The sequence below is a fragment of the Suricata suricatta genome, chromosome 7 (genome assembly GCF_006229205.1).
Source record: "Suricata suricatta isolate VVHF042 chromosome 7, meerkat_22Aug2017_6uvM2_HiC, whole genome shotgun sequence".
Classification (NCBI taxonomy): Eukaryota; Metazoa; Chordata; class Mammalia; order Carnivora; family Herpestidae; genus Suricata; species Suricata suricatta.
Window position 1 is genome coordinate 51719976 of NC_043706.1, and position 19723 is coordinate 51739698.

The following is a 19723-nucleotide window of genomic DNA, read 5'->3' on the forward strand; positions in this document are numbered from 1 at the left end:
CTTTTTATCCTCAACTAAGAAAATACAAATCTGAACTATGCATATTCCATGTTTGTTTATGGAGAAGTACAACTTTTATTAACTTAATTTCAAATTTCTCATTTCCAAAATGAATTCTTCTTACTCTTACTTTCTGCCATCCATGGGAAATGTTTATAAATGCAAGAGCTTCAACAAATTTTAGTATTTTCAACTCTTCCCCAAATACCCTACCATGCTTTCCCCTACCTGCCCTTCATAGCACTACCAGTTCCAAAGCCATCCTTATGTTTCTACGGAGAAAATACTGGTTAAGCTGCCAAGAACACAAAATGCCTCCTGTAGTACAGTCTTCTTTTACCCCCCAGATGGCTCCACTGCCACTTATGAGATGTGCCAGAGACGCCTCCTGAGGAAAAAAAGAGTCAGCGGGAACTAATACAATCCACCATCCTGACATTCAAGGAACCAAATAAAATATGACTCTCTGCCTTTAAAAGAATGGAAAATGAAAAGACCATCCTCAAAAATAACCTAGGGTGCAGTTTTCTACCATATAAGAGGAAGCTCTGGTATGGAAACATGATGAACATCCTGCATTTGTTCACGGAGGAAGCATCATATTCAGTTCAGTAACCGCAACTTGTTTAAAAGTGATGAGTCACAACATGCTGTTCCTTCCTGGCCTTGCGCAGCGAGGTGTGGGGAAGAGGACGGTCCTGGCAGCTGGACCCGCCAATCCCAGCAAAACCTCTACGACACTGCAAGAATCTGAGCGAGAAAGCAAGTCCGGCAGGATTTCAGTAGCTGCTCTAGAATCACCAGGGGGTGAGGAGAGGAGTGGGTTGGAGGATCTCTTCCACTCCAAATCTGCTGCGGTCCTGCTCCCTTAAACAATTTATCGAATTATTTATTCCATTAAAAACAAAGTCAATAATTAGCTTCTTTAAACCAAAAATTTTAAAAAGTCATCTCTTGCCATTATTCCAAACTGGATCTACTATTATGAACTTTCTACAAATAAATCTCATAATCAAAATCATCATACGTATAACATTTCTACTAGATTAAGAGAGCTCCCAAGACATGCACAGTATCATTCTGATCATCCTCTTTTCGTGATAGTTTCTTTTTTATGGTTATCAGACAAAAAGCAGCTCCTTGAAAATCCTCCTCCTTCTAAACAAATGAAAAGCACTATACAAATCCAACTAAATGCTTATAGTTTGGTTTTGAATCCTAAAATGTGAATTTCTAAAACAATTTTACATTCTTCTCCCCAACACACACACACACACACACACACACACACACACACACACACACACTCTCAATGACAGCAAATGCACAGCCGGTGGCAAGAAACAAGTAGCACAGATATTCCGAAATGGTGGAAAATTTGGGGAAAATATACACTTGTGCATTGGAATGTGTTTTATTCTTGTATTTGAATAAAACAATGCCTGGCATTCTGGAAATTGGCAATAATGTACTACAAACTGAGTAAATAATGAAACTATCCTAGGGAAAAAGCAACCCAAGAGAACTAGAAAATGGTCTAGTTTTCAAATATTTTGGTTCACATCTTGGAAATGAGAACAGTATGCTTTGCCTAAAAGAGTAATTTTAAATCCCTGGTATAGAAGACTAGTGTGAAAAAAGAATTAATTATAGGAGGTGACACTGTCATTAAATATTTATAAGAGTTCTTGCAGAAAGGAGCCCTAAAGGGGATCACAATACACAAACTCAGGATAGTACTATTATAATATTTCCACCTACAATGTAAGATACTCATGAGGTGGAAAACTGTTCATAACTCGTTGCTCACTCCAAAGTTGGTTACATTCTCTTATAGAGATTTTCAAATTCAATGGTCTAAAGCAGAAACAGCTGCACTGGACGTCGTTCATGCTGGAAAACTGACATTTCTTTAGCAAGCGCCAAGTGCAATCTCAGAATTACAGTATGTCAGACTTTATCCAAAAGGAGATGCTCTCATTTTCCTACAGCATCCAAATGTTGTTCAGAAGAAACTGCAAACAAGATCCCTAAAGCCATATTAACCAGTGTCCCAAAGGAACAATTATGGCTGTCCACATATTGCTTGGTCCAAAATACTCATTTCATAGCAAAAGTACTAAAGCACGTACCAAAATGACTTCTTCGCCTTTCAACAATTACAGGTGTTTTAGAATATTGTCAGATTAATGCTGAACATGATGCCTTCACAACTCCATGTCCTATATGCTGAGAAGGTCAGAGGAAACATACTACTCAGAGTTAAAAGAAAAAGTATTCTGAGAGCACAAGGAGGAAAAGCTCCCAGGAAAGAAGTAGAGTAGGAAGTGGTTTGCATGAATGAAAAAGAACAAATGGGCTGTTGGACATTATGCAACTCTTTTCCATTTGTATCTACAGGAAGACAGGAGTATCGGTGCCTAGATTGCATTGGCACATTCAGGTAAGTTCCCCACTAGCAAAACCTGAGAGAAACAGGAAAAAGCTATGTCCAGAAGACAAGACAATGTCCACCTCCACAATAATGGGAAACGGGGAAAAAAATCCATAGGGTAGTAAACACAAAATTGTAAACACAAAGACGTGAAAAAAATATTCGATAAAAACCATCATCATGGAAGAAGACACAAAAATAGCAAATATAGTAACTAACACCCATAGAAACAGTTAATACAGTAAATGAAACAACTGGCTTAAACATACTTAATAGATTCAAAGGTATATGTGAGAATGTTTGACTATGGATATTAAGATATTGAGAGATAGCGAAAAGGAAAGCAGTGAGATGGAAAATCAAGTGAAAGAACGCTACCAGGTTACAATGCAAAAGGACATCAATTTTATAAAATATTAAAAGAGAATTTTCATAAGGAAAAGAATTAAAATACATATGAAAAAGTAATGGAAGAAATGCTTTCTGAGCTAAAGGCTCTGCATCTTCAGACTCAAAGTGTCTCACAAGTTACAAATTGCTTGAATGTGGGAGCAAAACACCTCTTTTAGACACATATTGGTGAAATACCATAATTCAAAGAACAAAGCAAAAAATCGTTAAGTGTTTCTATGGAGTGAGGGAAAGAGGAAATAGGATCCTTATTTATTCTCTCCAAAAAAATTACTAGAGGATAAAAAAAAACTAACAGCTAGTTGTAAAATATAATTTTCAATTAACAGAATTTGCCACCTACCCCAACATTCCCCTCAAATAAACTTCTGTCTAAAATTGTTAATGGAGGGGCGCCTGGGTGGCTCAGTCGGTTAAGCGTCCAGCTTCAGCTCAGGTCATGATCTCACGGATCATGGGTTTGAGCCCCGTGTCAGGCTCTATGCTGACAGCTAGCTCAGAGCCTGGAGCCTACTTCAGATTCTGTGTCTCCTTCTTTCTCTGACCCTCTCCTGCTCGTGCTGTCTCTCTCTGTGTCTCAAAAATAAATAAAACATTTAAAAAAAATTTTTTTAATTGTTACTGGAAAAAAGTTAATAACGTGCTACAAATAAATACAAGCTCTCAAACTGGTAGCTGGTGGGAAATGGAGATGGAGGGTGGTAAAGGTGACACAAATCATGTAAGTAGGATAAATTATCCAAGGGAGGGGGAAGAGATACCAACTAGTAGGAAAATATGTTTTATTTTATATGTAGAAATATAATAACTTTTATTATATAAACAGGAATATAATTTCCAGAGATAACTGGTAGGGGAAGAAAAGGAAACAAATTTAATTCCAAAGACAGAAAAAAATAACAGTAATAATTATAATAAAGAACAAGAAATCATGATAAAAACAGAAAACAAAGTAAAATGCAAAGACAGAGTCCAAACATTTCAGCAATCATAGTAAGTTTAAGGGGTTAAATTTGGTATTTAGAATTTAGGAATTTCAAATTGTAGGTGATTTTGCTTTTTAAGTCCACCTCTATGCGGCCTACAAGAAACCCACCTACAACACTTGTTAAGTGCCAAGAAAGCTTCATATCAAACTCACCTTACTTCTTTGATGGGAGTACTAAGGTGACAGCAGAAAAATATTCAAGAGATTTCAAAAATGAAAACAGATTAAATGTAAGCTTACCATAAACCTAAATGGCTCCCCAGTGGAGAGTAATACCTGATGCCACCATGGTAGAAAGTTTCTAATGATGGTTTTTAGTGTTCTGCCACTTCCCGTTAAATTGTTACTGTAATTTGAGTGAGAGTTTTGATGACCTGCAAATGGTAATCCCAAACAAAGCAAAGCTAAGAAAGATCTCTGACTGAATGAATAAAAGATTTTGGATCTAAAAAGATCTCACCTGGATAAATACTGGGCCAACTGCCACAAGGCAAAATTCAAAAGAAACACACAAAATGTCCTGGGATCCCAAATCTGAATTATAGAATGCTCAGTAGGAATCCTTTGGATTCACAGCAGGAGGTCTGAACAGACTAAAAGGTTTTAGCTAATGGTAAACTGAAGTCATTACTGGAAACTGGCTGCCAACAATTAGTTTGCTCTTGGGCTACACCCTTTCTACTGCACAACTAACGGTTCAGATAGAATCAAGCTTCAAATGTTTGGAGAAGGTTGACCAGACTGGAGACATAACTGCAAACAACTGCAAAAAAGAAGCAGCGGCAGAAATATGATGTTCCACTTTGTTACAAATAAGCCCGTCAACCCAGTCAAAGGAGGGATGCAGAGACTTAAAGTACAGTGACGCCAAGGCTTTAATCAACATTGTTGCAAGAGTGGGTGTCTGAGGACAGGCACACTCCACAGCAGACAACTTATCTCCCCTGATTCCTCACTGGCTGAGTGCTACAGAAGTCACAGCCTTACCCAGACAAACCTATGCCCAGCTTAGCCCAAAAGTAGTCTGACTGGAACAAGTGTACGTTCCCTGAGGTGACACAGAGACTTCAGTTCTCTGGCGCATGCTCATTGCAAAGCCCATAAAAATAAGCCCGCAAAAAGGAAAGAAGAACCAGAAAGTGAAGTGTCCAGGGGCTTGGGACTGCATTGTGTGGGGTGGGGGATTCATATATATTTCCAATAGGTTGTAAACCTACTGTTAACTAGGCAGCACAGCTTTTCTCTGTATTTCTGAAAATGAATCATCATCCTTACGTCTCACAACTTGTCTTCAAATACTGGCAAGACTGCCACGTGGAAAAGAAATTAGGGTTCTCCCTGTCACTCCCAGAGTACGGAATTAGGACCAGTGCCTGGAAACTCCAGGAAGGAAGTTTTCAGTATAATTTTTTAAAGTTTTCAATAAAGGGAGATGCCCTTCAAACTGAAAATTGCCCATCAGTAGAGATGTCTGGAATTGGACAGTATGCTCAGTAAGTATGCTACAGGGATAGGCATTATTGGTATCAACAATAATTATACTGTAAACAATTATTTTTAAGATAATTTCCAACTCTATGATTTATGTTGACTGGAGTGTGTGTCTAAAGGGAACCATAACCAAACTGCACCAGGCTTCAAGAAGCACGTTCTAGCCCCGCCTCCTCCATGCAGCACACGGTGACAAAAACAGACAACACCCTCCGCAGTGCCTCCCACCAGTATTAGACCATTCAGAGCTCTGCTGCAGTCTTATGTTGCCTCCTAAAAATTATTCTTGAAATAGTCCATCTCCAAATGGTATCATAAACAACCTGGGGTCACGATCAACCTCAACCTATTAGGTGCCCTGGTAGCCACTGAAATTAAACTCGCTGACTTAGCGCTTCTCTTGTTTCAGGCTGGGGTTCCCCTCCGTTCATATAGCACATAGTCAATGCTTTTTTAATCAGCAACATGTCCCTGTTGTGAAAATAATGACACACACAGTAATGGTTTCCTCAGGAGTTTCAGTATCTCCCTTCCCCCTTGATATATCAAAATTCCTGCATTTTTCCATTTAAAACTTCCCACCTCCCTAGTGAGAATCATGGTTACAGAAACCGAAACCCATTCTTGTGGATTTTGCAGGTAATAAAATATGCCTTGTTTCTTTCCCCTTTTACCTTAGAATATATAGATAGGTGGTTCTAAGCAAACAGAAATCCTAGATTTTTTAAGGAAAAAAATCAAAACATGTAATCCTTTAGAGTCTTGAGTAATAAAGATTAGCAAAGTCTTGCACTCAAGAGAAGCAAGGCTTCATGTCCTCTTGACTAAGGTTTGGAAACAGCACAGCTCTGTAGAAGCGGATTCCTTAGGGTATGGGCTTGGGTGAAATAGACCCATCTTTCTAAGAACTGGCAATGCAGAAACAACGAAAGAAAGTAACAGTAAAAACTTTCTTCTGCAGCTTACTTGATAAATGCTCACTTTTGAAGATCACTGGAAGAGAGCATCAAGTAGAGAGAGTACCCACATTTATTTTTAATTCTAAGTCATTAGTATTTAAATTAAGTTTGAAAATGAGAATTATCTTTGCTTTTCTAGTCTTACTTATACTGCTTTAGGCTCAAAGTTCAGAAACATGGCAGGTTACTTAGAGGGGAAGTTTCGGATTCAGCTTGGCAGCCGTATCCAAAATGATGTAGAAACATTTAAAATGCACAGACTCGTTGCATTACTCAAACTTAATATTTAATAATGTAGTAAGTCTGTCCAAAAATGTCCAATGTGAAATTACACTACCCAGCTAAAAATTAAAATTAAATATTTTTTAAATTAAATATTTAGAGGCATAGTTAAGGAAACACAGATGCACAAAATGTCTCTAACCATCCTATATCAGTCACTGGCCATTTATTTAATTGACTTAAAATGAATTAAAGATGAAAAATATTGACATTTCTTTCCCAGGGTTCTGACATGTGTAGCCTAAACATAATTGATTCTGATCTCCCACTGCCTCCATAACTTCCCTCTGTCAGGCCTCAGCCAATTGAATTCAATTAATCATGGTTTTTTGCTTTGGGGGGTTTGGCGGGGTTATTTAATAGACTATGTACTAAGTCCATATATTTTGTAGAAACTTCTGTATATTATATATGTGGAACTCACCACAGTTCTGAGAACACAGATCCTACTACAGATGCTACTAATAAACATTCAGACTAGTGGATATGGGGGCAATTAATACATGAATGTAAATAAAACAACCTCCTTAGAAGGACCCTACTGTAAGCAGCAATAAAATGGGGTGAGGAGCTTTGTGATGTGATGGGGAAATTTGCTAAGAGATTATTAGTCTTTGAAGGCAGGAATCCTGTCTTATTTATTGCTACATCACCAGGATCTAGTTTAAACTACAGAAAGAACTGAAAAATATATTTGCTGAGTAGATGGATTAATGCATATCCTATACAAATGCACTGAAGTCCAGGTTGCAACAGGACAAAGGCACCTGGCTGACAAAGCAAATGGATACTCCAACCCAGGGCTTCGTCTGCCCATTGAAATGGCTATCTTCTAATTTTCACAGAGATGTGATAATGGGCTATCTGTGGCCAAGACCAAAGAGATCTCTGCAATTGCTAAATCCCAGGAGCTCATCACAAATCACCTCCAGCTGCAAACAAGACTTGAGGATACCCTCAATCCCATGAAACCTCCATAGTGACCTTCTGGGACTCTACCATCTGGCAACGGACAGTTGCAGACTCCAGATCAACACTCACAGTCACAAAGTCTTGCTCTCAAAGGCTTCTGTTACTGCTGCTAGTGCACTGCCAGCTTTAGGAGGCTCCATTCCCTGCATCCACACTCTCCCCTTCCCCAGCCCAACATGGGCTACTTCCCAAATCTGGGTGTGCCTCTTCATGACCCCAGGCTGCCCAGAGGATGTTCTCATTGAAAGTAGTAACACATTTCCCAAAAATTAGATATCAAAGTCACAAGTGTGATAAAGCTTACAACTAGGGAAAGTATTATACCTACGATAACAAATTTGAGCTAACTCAAGCATTTTTATCTGCTCGGCACTTATACTGAGGTGTTTATTTGAATTATTCCATTTAACCTTCCTAACCACACTAGGAAGTCAGTCCTATGCTCCTCACTTGACAGACGGGGCGATTAAGCTTTACAAAGTTAAATACCATGCACAAGGTCACATAGGTGCTAGGTGTCAGGGACACAACTATACAACACCCATGATCTTAGCTATTATCTTATATGCCCTCAATACCTTAGAGTACAGAATATTCTTTTAGCCATCACAAAGAGTAATAAACTGATTTTCTGCTTTAAAAATTTTTTTTGTCATTTTAGCCATTTTTACTATCCGTAATTGGCGTGTCTTATATGTAAAAGCACATGTAGCATAGTATGTACTTGATGAATTCCAAGAACATAAATTAATCCCACAGTAATATCATTAACTTTCATTTGTATTGGAATTTCAAATTTCAATTTCACATGTTTCCATCTTAAAAGCATTAGTTAGGCATTCACTTTTGCATTATAAAAGTAATACATATATATTAAAAAATAGACAAAACACAGAAAAGCAGAAAGAAAATATCTATCATTCTGCCAACCAAACACAACTGTTAGCGTTTTGAGAAACATGCAATTAAGAGCTCAAAAATGTAATTTCATTACTCATATAAACCTGATTTTTCCCCACAAAACCCGTAATTCAGAATCAGGAAAAAAACTGTTTTCAAGTGTTGAAAAGTCCAATTTTTTTATATATAATTCCCACATGGAGGCCAAATAAAATTTTGTTTAGCCATCATGAAAAGGTATTTACATTTTTCTTGAAATAAAAAGATTCCATTTATTCTGTTATTTCATTATTCCTCATTCACTCTATCTTCAGTGAACATTCAAAAAGCATGTTCATTGGAATTTTAAAAATGCATTCTACATTTCTCAGTAGACTAATTTCCTGAAGAATTCTATCCCACTTTGACTTAAGCTCTGTATACAGATGTTCTATGCTGCAATTCTTTACATGTTCCATGATGGCCTCAAATGGTGTTTTGGTATGTAAAAACATACAAAGAGCAAAATGAAAGACTTTACAATCACACCTGCCCGCTGTCTCTTACTGTAGGCTTTTCCAAGCTACTAGCTTTCAGGAAACTGGTGGTAGGCTGGGATGAGAATCCAGGTTTCCCATTTCCTGGTCTAGTGTCTTCTTGGGAATAGTAAGAGTGTCTACTGATTTAGTATTTGACATATAAATATTATTACTATTTATTTTTTTTAATTTTTAATTATTTATTTATTTTTTGATACAGAGAGAGACAGAGCATGAGAGGGGGAGGGGCAGAGAGAGAAGGAGACACAGAACCGGAAGCAGGCTCCAGGCTCTGAGCTGGCAGCACAGAGCCTGACGCGGGGCTCGAACCCATGAAACTGAGATCTGACCTAAGCCGAAATCAGAGGCTTACCCGACTGAGCCACCCAGGCGCCCCTATTATTACTATTTAAATGGCAGTTTAGAAATGACACATAACTTAGACAGTAGGCACCTAGTTGGTCACACTACATACTACTCACCTGCCATTAAATACATACAGACTTCAAATTAGTTTCCAGGTGCCTCCACTTCCTGCAAGAATATGAACCTCGCCTTCCTTTTCACCCCTGCTCCCTCCTCCTTCCAAAGAAACCCAAGTAGGAGCTCTGCTGATACCATTCGAGTGAAGACAGGGACGTGTCATCCCTGGTCCCCCCAGTTTTTATTTCATTCTTTCTCATTTCAAACCTTAGTCCAGAAGTGCTAGCTCACAAGTGATTTGAACAGCAGGACAACAGTCAATGGAGCTATAAAATGGTGAAAAGGCAGACTGCCCAAGGCAAAGGGAAGTTTCTCCAGAAAGTGGTAGAATTGCATACATTCTCAGGACCTTAGTTTTACCTTCTCCATGGTGCCTCTCTCCTGGAGAAACTCTCCCATGCTACCATGGTAGCCTGTCAAGTGTAAGTCAAAAATGGTTGGAGAAGAAACTAAGCCACACAACAGGCTCTGACTTTTCTAAATTTAAAGCAGAGCAATTTTTGTATTGTGCATTTTTTCACTTAAAGATATTTACAGAATGTTATTTTTACATAATAAATTGAAGGGTGTTTTCCATTAAAAAAAAACTCAGAAAACTGTCAATTGGTTATTTATAGACTTACTAAATTGAACTTAGCAACTTCTAAGAATCCCCGTAGGATAGTCAAGAACGCGGTGGGTGCTTGATCACTAATTGATGACTGACTGAACACTTACAAAGAATGTTCCTGTCTTAATATTCTATCTAATTCTGGATACTACTGGTAAACACAGGCCTAGACATATCCCACAAAGTGGAATCAAATTCTCTCCCTAATAAAGCAGCAAAATACACACATAACAGGACTTAGAATTTTTGAAAATATTTCAAAAGTTGTTTCAATCACTGAATCACCTATGGATTTGAAAGTTATGATAAAAATATGACACCCATATTCTGGTGTTTGTATTTGTCCCTATAGTATAATAAAACATTTAAAAACTAAATTTCCAAAGAATATTTTTAGAAGAGCAACTTTCTAAAAGCTCAGACTTCACTAGAACTTCTTTTTATTTCGGATTTTAAAAAATTGTTGATCCTTTATCTTTTCTTCTTGCCACCAATAACCATAAAAACAAACAGTTAAACAAATACCATAACTTTGCAATCACGGCTGAATTGACCTAGATCAAAATAACACAAATCAAAACAAAAACTAAACACTGAATCAAACACAAGCAACTGGCAGGATTCCCAGAAGGTCACTAAACTTGGACTTGAAAAGATTGTCAACGTTTCCTGAAATTTTCAAAGATCTGAGTTTTTTCACTGGTAAAAACCAAAATGCCAAAGAAAAACAAAGAGAAAAAAATAAATTGAATCCTTAGAAAAGATAAACCTACTAGAAAAAAATCCTTCTCACAACTGATAGCTATCAATTTATTATCTTGGCATTGTGGACATATTGTTTTCAGTGGTTTTCATTACGGAAATCTTTTGAATAAAAAACTCTGAAAGCAAACTGGTTGAGTGGGATGGGTAAATCTGTAGCATTCCAAAAGTATTCTCCATCTTGAATTTCGTGCCTTTGTCATACTCTCTGATTTTTGAGAAGGCCAGGTAGTTGAATGAAAAATGTATTGAGTAGAACACAGGAAATCTGATTTGTCATCCGGTGCTACAACTAATTATACATGACCCTTTCACCAAAAATGATGCCTCCAAGCCTCTGTTTCTTCATTTAAATTATAAAAATTATAATATCCCTGAGCATTCTAAAAACTCTAGGAGTATCTGGGAATCCCACGGATATTAACGTGTGATGTTACAGAATATGTTAAGAACATGATTACTCCTTTTCGCAATATATTAACCAAACTGATTATTTTTTTAATCAGCTTGGGCATCAACAGTCTAAAAAACTGTCCTCAGGTGATACCAATGTACAGTCACCTTTGGGAGCCAGAGGGTTAAAGCAGAGATTCTCTAAGTGTGGTCTTTGGCCAGCAGCAAAAGCATCTGGGAACTTTTAGAAATGGTATTCAAAATGCTGTATTATTTTCTGAGAAGCCTGAAGTACTTCACTTATTATGAAACAAACTCTCCCACTATCTAACACAGAAAAGCCATCAAATGAATATAACCTGTACTACTACTTTTTTCTTAGGATCCAATTTTCAGAGGTAAAAACAGAAAAAGCACTTCCACTTAAACCATTCACTAATTCCAAGATAACAGTTAATTCTGAGTCAGGTACTATTTTTAAAAAACCTTATATATGCTAGCTCATTTACCCTACACAACCCTGCTGAGGTGGATACTGTTTTTCCAATTTTACTAACGAGGAAACAGAACCAAAAAAAGGTATATAACTTATCCAAGTTCAAACAATTAGTAAGTGGAAGAGTCAGGATACAACTACTAAGCAGCCACAGTCTGGTGGAAGAGGGTCCTCAACCATAAGATGGAGAAGAACTTTGTAGAACTTGGCCTTGATGGCTGATTCTCTTTGAGTGAGACTGAACCACATTCCAGAAATAAACATGTCTACTTTGTTTCTCACAAGAATGATCATGAATCTAGCTAAAGAATTACTACTGCATGCTAAGAAATATAATCCAAAGATAATAAATATGAAATAGACCATGTATCCATTCCAGTGATGTGTTTTACTCCCAAGACGGTCAAGATTGGCCTTAATAGTAAAACCAACCACTTTGGAACAAAATAGGCCCCTCAAAACAAGCTAAATGAATGCCAGGTAACTCTCGTCAAAACCTGTCTCTAAGTGAGCCAGGTTGTGAAATGTAATTAAGCTAGCCTCTCAAAGACTGTCTCTCCTCCAGTCCTTATGCCTAAAAGTAGAGAATCACAAAATCACAGTGGGGCATTGCAGCATTGATCACTCCTAATTGGCCACTTACCACTTACCAGGATGCTGCCACGTCCTGTCACTGCAAATTGCAACATCACAGGCTCTCTTCGTTCTTGAAAGTATCCAAAACACATAATTTGATTACTGGAAGTCTGAATTTTCTTCCACATGCCCTTCATTTTCCCCATCAAGAGATCTGCTTCTCATCTCCCCTTTCCCTCCCTACAACTCCTCATCTCACAGCGAGTTAAACAGAACACTGTACTTACATGAAATTGTAATGACATTAACATTAAATTCTAATTATATTCAATTTGATAACATTCCACTTGTATTTCAAAAGTATCCTAATAAAGACCCGATTTCCCAAATGAAGGAGTTACTGAGATGCGTACCTGCTGGAATCTGCATTACAATTTAGTTTTCCAGAAGAAACGTCAGATTAGTAACAGGCAGGTATCGTTAGACAGTTGGGCCTGAGGGAGGGACGAGAAAGCAGATGCTGGCCACGCCCACCAAGGCACCCCAGGGTAATCATCCGCGCACCTTCCGAGCCACCTCTAAGGACTAAAATATAAAAAAGCCTAGCCACAGAGCTGGCTCAAAAGCCACAAGAGGACTTCTAAGAGCTGAGCAAGCACACAAAAGATGCAACTCGCCCCTAAGTACCTTTAAGGTCACAAAGAAAACTCGTTAGACACAGTAATAGTATAACCTTTTGCATTCAAAGATGCAAGACAAAGGCACTTTACATTAAAAATCTAATATTCTCTTTATCCCTGAAATCAAAGGATAATCAAGATTAATTTCAAAGTACAGAATAATTTGGCATGCTTTTTGGAATTGATACCTTATTTTTTCATGAGAACTATTTGGTCCAGATCAGTTCCAATCAAATACCGTGCAAAGAATTGCTTCTTGTGTATGTGGTTTGAAGCATTTTGAAGTTACTGCAGTTCAGGAGGAAAAGGATTCTTAGATTACCTCACCTCCCTTTTTGCCAGTGTAGGCCTGTCCTTGCTGTGCCCTCATTTTGCTTTCTCTGATCCTGTCTTGAACAAACCTTGATGTAACTGGATAAGGTTTCATTCTATTATGACCTACAAGAACTTGAACACTAGGGGCGCCTGGGTGGCTCAGTTGGTTGAGCTCAGGTCATGATCTCACCGTTTGGCTCAGGACACCATCTCACTGGGAGTTCGAGCCCCACGTTGGGCTCTGTGCTGACAGCTTGGAGCCTGCTTTGGATTCTGTCTTCCTTTCTCTCTGCCCCTCCCCCACCCACGCTCTGTCTCTATCTCAAAAATAAACATTAAAAAAATGGGTTTTTTAACTTAAACACCAGATGGTACTTAACTGGTTCTCTTGGGTGCCACAGCATGCCACCTTTAGATCCTCTCTTCCCATTCAAATTCTCTTTTATAAGGAATGATGCTGTGGAGGGCCAAAGTTTAAGACTATTTAAATGTGAATGCTAATAGATTGTAAAACACCAGATGTTGAAATCCTTCACCACAGACAGTGAATAAAGACTAATTGAAGCTAATCAAGTAAAACAAAAAGTCTAGAAAGTTCCATTAAAAACATGCAAAGGTAATTTGAAAATATTCCTATGTTCACATTCTGGCAAAAAGCAAATACTGTCAATTCTGAGGGTTAGGTTGGCATGTGAATACAAAATCTGACTCCGTTATCAATATATTTTTTATTTCAAAGTATTTGGGGATTAGGGTTTTGTTCTTAGTTTGAGCGTGGTGTGTGTATTTCAAGTTAACAAATATTTACTGTTTTAAACACTTCACAAGTATTATATGATTTAACTTTGACAACAGCGTGAGAATTAAAAGTATGTATCATTGTACTACCACAGTCCCCATTTTACAGATGAGGAAAGTAAAGCTCAGAGAAGCTACGCAACCCTCCCAGAGCACAGGGAAGCAGAGGAGCAGATTTTGAACCTGAGACTTGAGCCTCAAAGGCTCCAGTTCCTGACCACTACCTGTATTTCCCCCAGTTTTCCAAACACAAGCTCAGTACCTGTGCCTATACTCCACAATCACAACCTGGCACAGCAAATACCAGCTTGGAAAATAAATATTCTCTGTACAGAAAGTCTTGCTACAGTTAGCACTGTGTTCACCACACACACGTGTGCTGGGGCTGGAACCATGCCTGTTCTAGCTTTTCATCCAATGTCAGATTTTCTAATCCATTTAAGCCTATTTGAAAAGTCATTCTATTTCTGTACTAATGACTTAGAAACAGCTGGAACTTTTTTAGCCAAAATTTTGAAATCTCAGATCTCTATTAAAAGAAATAAAAGGAACCACTTCAGATAATCCAGAGACCTGCAATGCCGAATTCCCTTTCACTCTGGAGAATTGGCATAAATTCCTTAAACCTCCAACTGCTTAAAAAAAAAAAAAAAAGTCCTGTAATGTACACTGATGACAGGGATGATCTGGAATCATATCATTGGGAGCCAAAAATTCATGTTATTACAACTAGAAGACTCCTATGTACATTTCTTCTTTGGCTTCATTTCAGCTCTTAAAAAATACAATTTCTGTTCTCCCCTAAAGTATGCAAATTGTACTATGTCAAAATTGCTCAAGATTATAGCTAAGTCCCTACCCTTCCTAGGATCTTCCAAAGTTCCTGATAAATAAATATGCATATATATGTATCTATAAATTATATATATGGGTAAAACCCTACCAATACATCCCTCGGATTTTCTGAAAAGTACGGTTTCCTCCTCCTCTGTATAGGGGAATCTGCAGGTGTTTGCGCTTACCTTAACTGAGATCTACCCCCAAAAGTTCTCAAAAGTGAGCAAACACTAGCATCACCTGGAGGACTCATTAAAACACAGAGAGTTAGGTTTCAGCCCAGGCCCTAGAGTGCCCTCTTCAAGTTCCCAGGTGATGCTCACGTTACTGGCCAAAGACTACGCTTTGAGAACCACTGCTTTAACTCATTGGTTCCCAAATGTTCCACGTGGAAGTCACCTGAGCAGTGTTGGAGTCTTTCGGGGTTTTTTTTGCGGGGGGGGGGGGGTTGTTTTGTTGTTGTCGTTGTCGTTGTTAATATGGATGTCCCAAGCCCCACTCCTAGAGACTTTGATTAATTGGCCTGGGCTCCTGCTCACGCACCAAGATTTTGAAGCGCCCCAGGCGCGCGTACAACGCAGGAACCTTAAAGAGCCTCTGGGCAGCGTCCCGTGCGCTCACCCACGCTCCCGGCGCGCCCCGTGTGGTCGCCACCGCCCATTCCTAGGGGGACCACGGGCTTAGAGGGTACCTGACGGTACAGCATTCGTTCTCGGGATCAAACACCTCGAGGCAGAAATCAGCACCCAGCGAACCTCCCGTGATTCACTAACCCTCAGTAACTTTGCAAGACAAACCCTGACATCCCAGCCTCCAGCCAGGGTGCGGGATTTCTCTGTCGGTTCACCAACCGCTTCAGCGCGGGGAGAAACGGTACCCTCAGGACAACCAAAACGTCACACTGCAGCCCCCCGAGAGGGCCAGCAGGGAGAGGGGAGCAGGGTCACCTTACCTGGCGAGGCGTCCAGGGTGGCGGTCGCAGCTGCGTGGTGCACCACGGGTTCGGGGGCGTCCCAGGCAGTGACCAGCCCCAAGCCGGGCAGAAACTGGGCTGAAGCGGGCTTGCTGCCCTCCGCCCCGAGCCCGTCTCCCCGCAGCCACCGGGGCGCAGCGCCGCGGCTCGGCAGCCCGCTCTCAGCCCCCAGGAGGCGGAGCCCGGGAGATAAGGTTCGCGCTCCCCACCCGCCCCCTTTCCGGTGGGCAAGGCCAGAGGGTGGGTTTTGGATCGCGATCTCCAAGGGCGCACTGCTAGTGGAGAACCCTGGTGGAAACAGGCTCAGTTCAAATCCTGCCAGGGCCACAAAGTGCACTACGGGAGGAGCAGACTGAGGGACTACCCGGGGAGCGGGAAAGATAAAGGCAACGCAGAGGGTGAGAGGGCGAGCACAAAGGGGGCGAGGACCTGGGGAGCGTCGCCTGCTCTGATCAGAGGTGGTCTCCCACCCTAGGCCCTTGAGAACGGCCCCCAGGGGGTGCCAGCGTTAGTCTCCCTGCTCCGCCCAGCAGCCGGGTTGTACCTGCCTTTGACCTAAGGTAACCGCTACCAGAACACTTGAGGGGAGTTCACTTTCACGTAGAAGGCAGTTACCTTGCGGACCTAGAAGTTACAGGGAGTCCTGGAATAAGGTGGCCGCCTTTATGACAGAAAAGGAATACTCATTTGCTCTGTCCATTACTCACAGAGCGCGAGAAAGTTCCTTCACTGTCCTGGGTTTAGAACTCCAATGTGCCCTGGCTCCTTTACCCTCCTCACTTGTCACTCTCTCCACTTCTCACTCTGCTTCCCCACTCCATATGGCCTGCTTGCCCTTATACACACCACTGTGTTTTTCTCTCCCTATTTCATCTATCTCCAAAGCTCTGTGCCAGACCTTATCAGTTGTTGCCTGCTTCTCTTCATTTCAGGTCTCGAATGCCTCTTCCACACAGGCTTTCCTGCACACTCCAGACAAATATAATTCCCACAACCATTCACAGTCCCCAACCCCACTTTATCTTCAACAGATTACTCATCACTCTTTGAAATTGTATTATTTGTTCTTTTGTTTTGCATCCATTTCAAGGTCCACTCTATGAGAGAGAATTGGTCTTGTGCCTTACTTTACCTTCTGCATCTAGAACAATACATGGAATATAGTAGGTGCTCAGTAAATATCAGCTGAATGAACGTATGAACTAATTTCTCCCCAGGGGAGAATGTTCACAAAGAAATGCCTTCCTCCAACAACTGAATCCTCCTAAATTCAGGTCAGATACAAACATCTGGGGAAGATTATCATTTTCTGCATTTCCTCATTCATTTATACTTCCATGTTTATTATAGTCCATTGGTAAGCAAATATGTTTCTTCCTGAGTCATATCAATGAAAATATAATAATAACTTCCCAATGGAGATGTAGACAGCAGATATAGAGAGATAGATATAGATGTGTTCAATGACTTCTTAGATTCTCAAAGCGTGACCCTCTGCTTTTCATGTATTAAACCTTAAAAGCCTTCCGTGTATTCCTGTGTCTACACCCCAACCCAGGTCTCTTTCTCCAACTTTTAGCTGGACATCTTCACTTGTATGACTGACAAGCACTTCAAATAAAATGTGGTAAAGTCTGGGTTTATTATCTTTCTGTTCTCCTCTTTAAAAACCTACTCTTCCTCTCTGCATTCCTTCCCTTTTTCAAAATCACCATCAGTCATCCAATTGCTCAAGCTAGGACTTTGCCTCAGCCTTCACTCTAAAGTAAATATGAACCTCTCCTGATTAAACACTAATGTGGTTTTTCATTGATCTTAAGCTCTGAATTCCTTAACATGTCCCCAGGCCTTTTCTCCACACCTAGGATTTGCCACTTCCTTTCCATGCCTCACCCCCTTATCCTCTAAACACTAGCCATACTTAACTTCCGCTGCCTTGAACCCTCTGTGCCCAGACTTCTGACCTTCAGAAACTCTGAAATAATTCCTTTGTGTCATTTTAAGCTGCTAATTTTTGGAAAATTTGTTATGCAACAACAGGAAACTAGCACAGTGACCATAAGCCCAGATATTCTAGCAAAGTCTGAATTCCCTGAGCTATTTTCTCTAATATATTTTAATATCTGATTAATATTATTTAAGTATTGTATTCCTCAATAAATATTTTATTTATTGGTGCCCCTGGGTGGCTCAGTCATTTAAGCATCTGACTTTGGCTCAGGTCTTGATCTTGCAGTTAGTGAGTTCAAGCCTGGCATATTGACAGCACAGAGTCTGTTTCAGATTCTCAGATTCCCTCTCTTTCTGCCCCTCCCCAGCTGATTCTCTCTGTCTCTCAATAAATAAATAAACATATAAAAATATTTTCTTTATTAGTTATCTAATGTTTATTTAATAAACTTATATAATAGTTATTAAACACTATTTATTTAAGACTTGCCCGTAAACACTTAAATTTAAAAATTAGAAAAGAGAACATGCTTGCCACGTAAAATTTCCCAATTTTTGTTTTAGGACATTATTGTATCAAATCTATAATATAGCCTCTTCCTCCTTAGTAACAGAGAGCTTAGTCATACACCCCAAAATCAGAACAGAAGAGACCAAAAGAATCCTTCATTTCCTTTACAGGCCCCATCCAAACCCAGAATATGGGAAGAGAAGGAACTGTGTTACAAAAAGATTGCCTAAAATTGATATATTGCTCTCTTAGAAATGCCTTCTGTGCAGACTATTCAGGCCTTGCTCCTGCTCAAGCTAATAATTCGTCCTGTTCTCCAGAAGAATAACCCAATATTATTGCATTTTAAATCTCAAATCCGCAACAGCTAGAACATATTTAACCAATCTATCACAGCTGAGCCGCACAGCTACAACTAAAAGTCAGTACCATTGAGAAGCAAATGTCATATCTGTATTGCTCACCATTATATTCCCATGTGAACAATAAACAAATATTTATTGAATGAACAAATTGGCTAATGTGACAAGACCAAGGCAGAGTAACATCAGTGTATGTATACTGAATGCACTGATGTTGTTCTAGGCATCAGGCTAGACTTTTAGGACAGAACTGTGAACAAAACAAGCCCCTGTCTTCCCTCAGAAGTAGCTAAAATCGCCCTCAGCTACTGCACCATCCACAGAGGCAGCAGTTCTCAAATGCTCTTTCTAGCACTGCTGTCAGGATCATCTCAACCCAATCGAACCCTTTAAATCAAAGGCAGGCGTGACAGGAGTGAGAAGCACAATAGGCAGCTGAAAAAGGAAAGGATGAATTACCTGATGGTCTTCAGGATGCACATCACAGAAACCAACTCTGGAGGAGATCAACAGCAAAGGAATGTGTTAGAAAGAAAGCGGCCACAGAAATGGTAGGAAGCCTGGAGAGTCAGGCACGGACAAAGCCAGACTGGGTCGGACCAGGGTTTGTGCAGCAATTACTGCCCAACTGTCCTGGAAAGGCAACACGGCTTGAGAAAACAGACTGCGTCCATTCTTCCTGCTCATGCAGCACTCTGCCCCGAGAAGACCCAGAGAGAGAGTCCGGTTAGCCTGGCTTGCAGTACAGGCCCACTCCCTTATCAAGGGTTCTGACAGACCCAAAGACAGTGGTGGAGAAACGTCTGACCCTAGTACACCAGTGACAAACCAGGAAGGAAGCACTATCTGATCAACCTGACTGTGAAATCAGCTCTACTCAGTATTACTCAGTAGTACTCAAATACAGTGAGGACTTATGTAGTTCCCAAAGTCATGAGGAAATTGCTTGACAAGGTGGCCAACCTTGAGGCAGTTCCCACGTGAGGAATATCCAGGGCGCTGACTGGAGAGGCTTAGGTCAC

At 40.0% G+C, this 19723-nt stretch overlaps 1 protein-coding gene across 3 annotated transcripts in view; it reads right to left on the reverse strand.

Moving 5' to 3' along the window:
- The window catches only part of COL21A1 (collagen type XXI alpha 1 chain), a 183771-nt gene extending 164434 nt beyond the window's left edge, over positions 1 to 19337 (reverse strand). Inside the window, exon 1 of one of the 3 annotated variants that reach the window (XM_029945443.1) lies at positions 19161 to 19337. The gene's annotated coding sequence lies outside the window, so the exon portion shown is untranslated. Of the gene's footprint in view, positions 1 to 12349; positions 12387 to 15857; positions 15982 to 19160 lie in introns of those variants that run through there. The other 2 variants (XM_029945442.1, XM_029945444.1) reach the window with 2 other exon arrangements.
- Between the last annotated feature and the right edge of the window lie 386 nt (positions 19338 to 19723).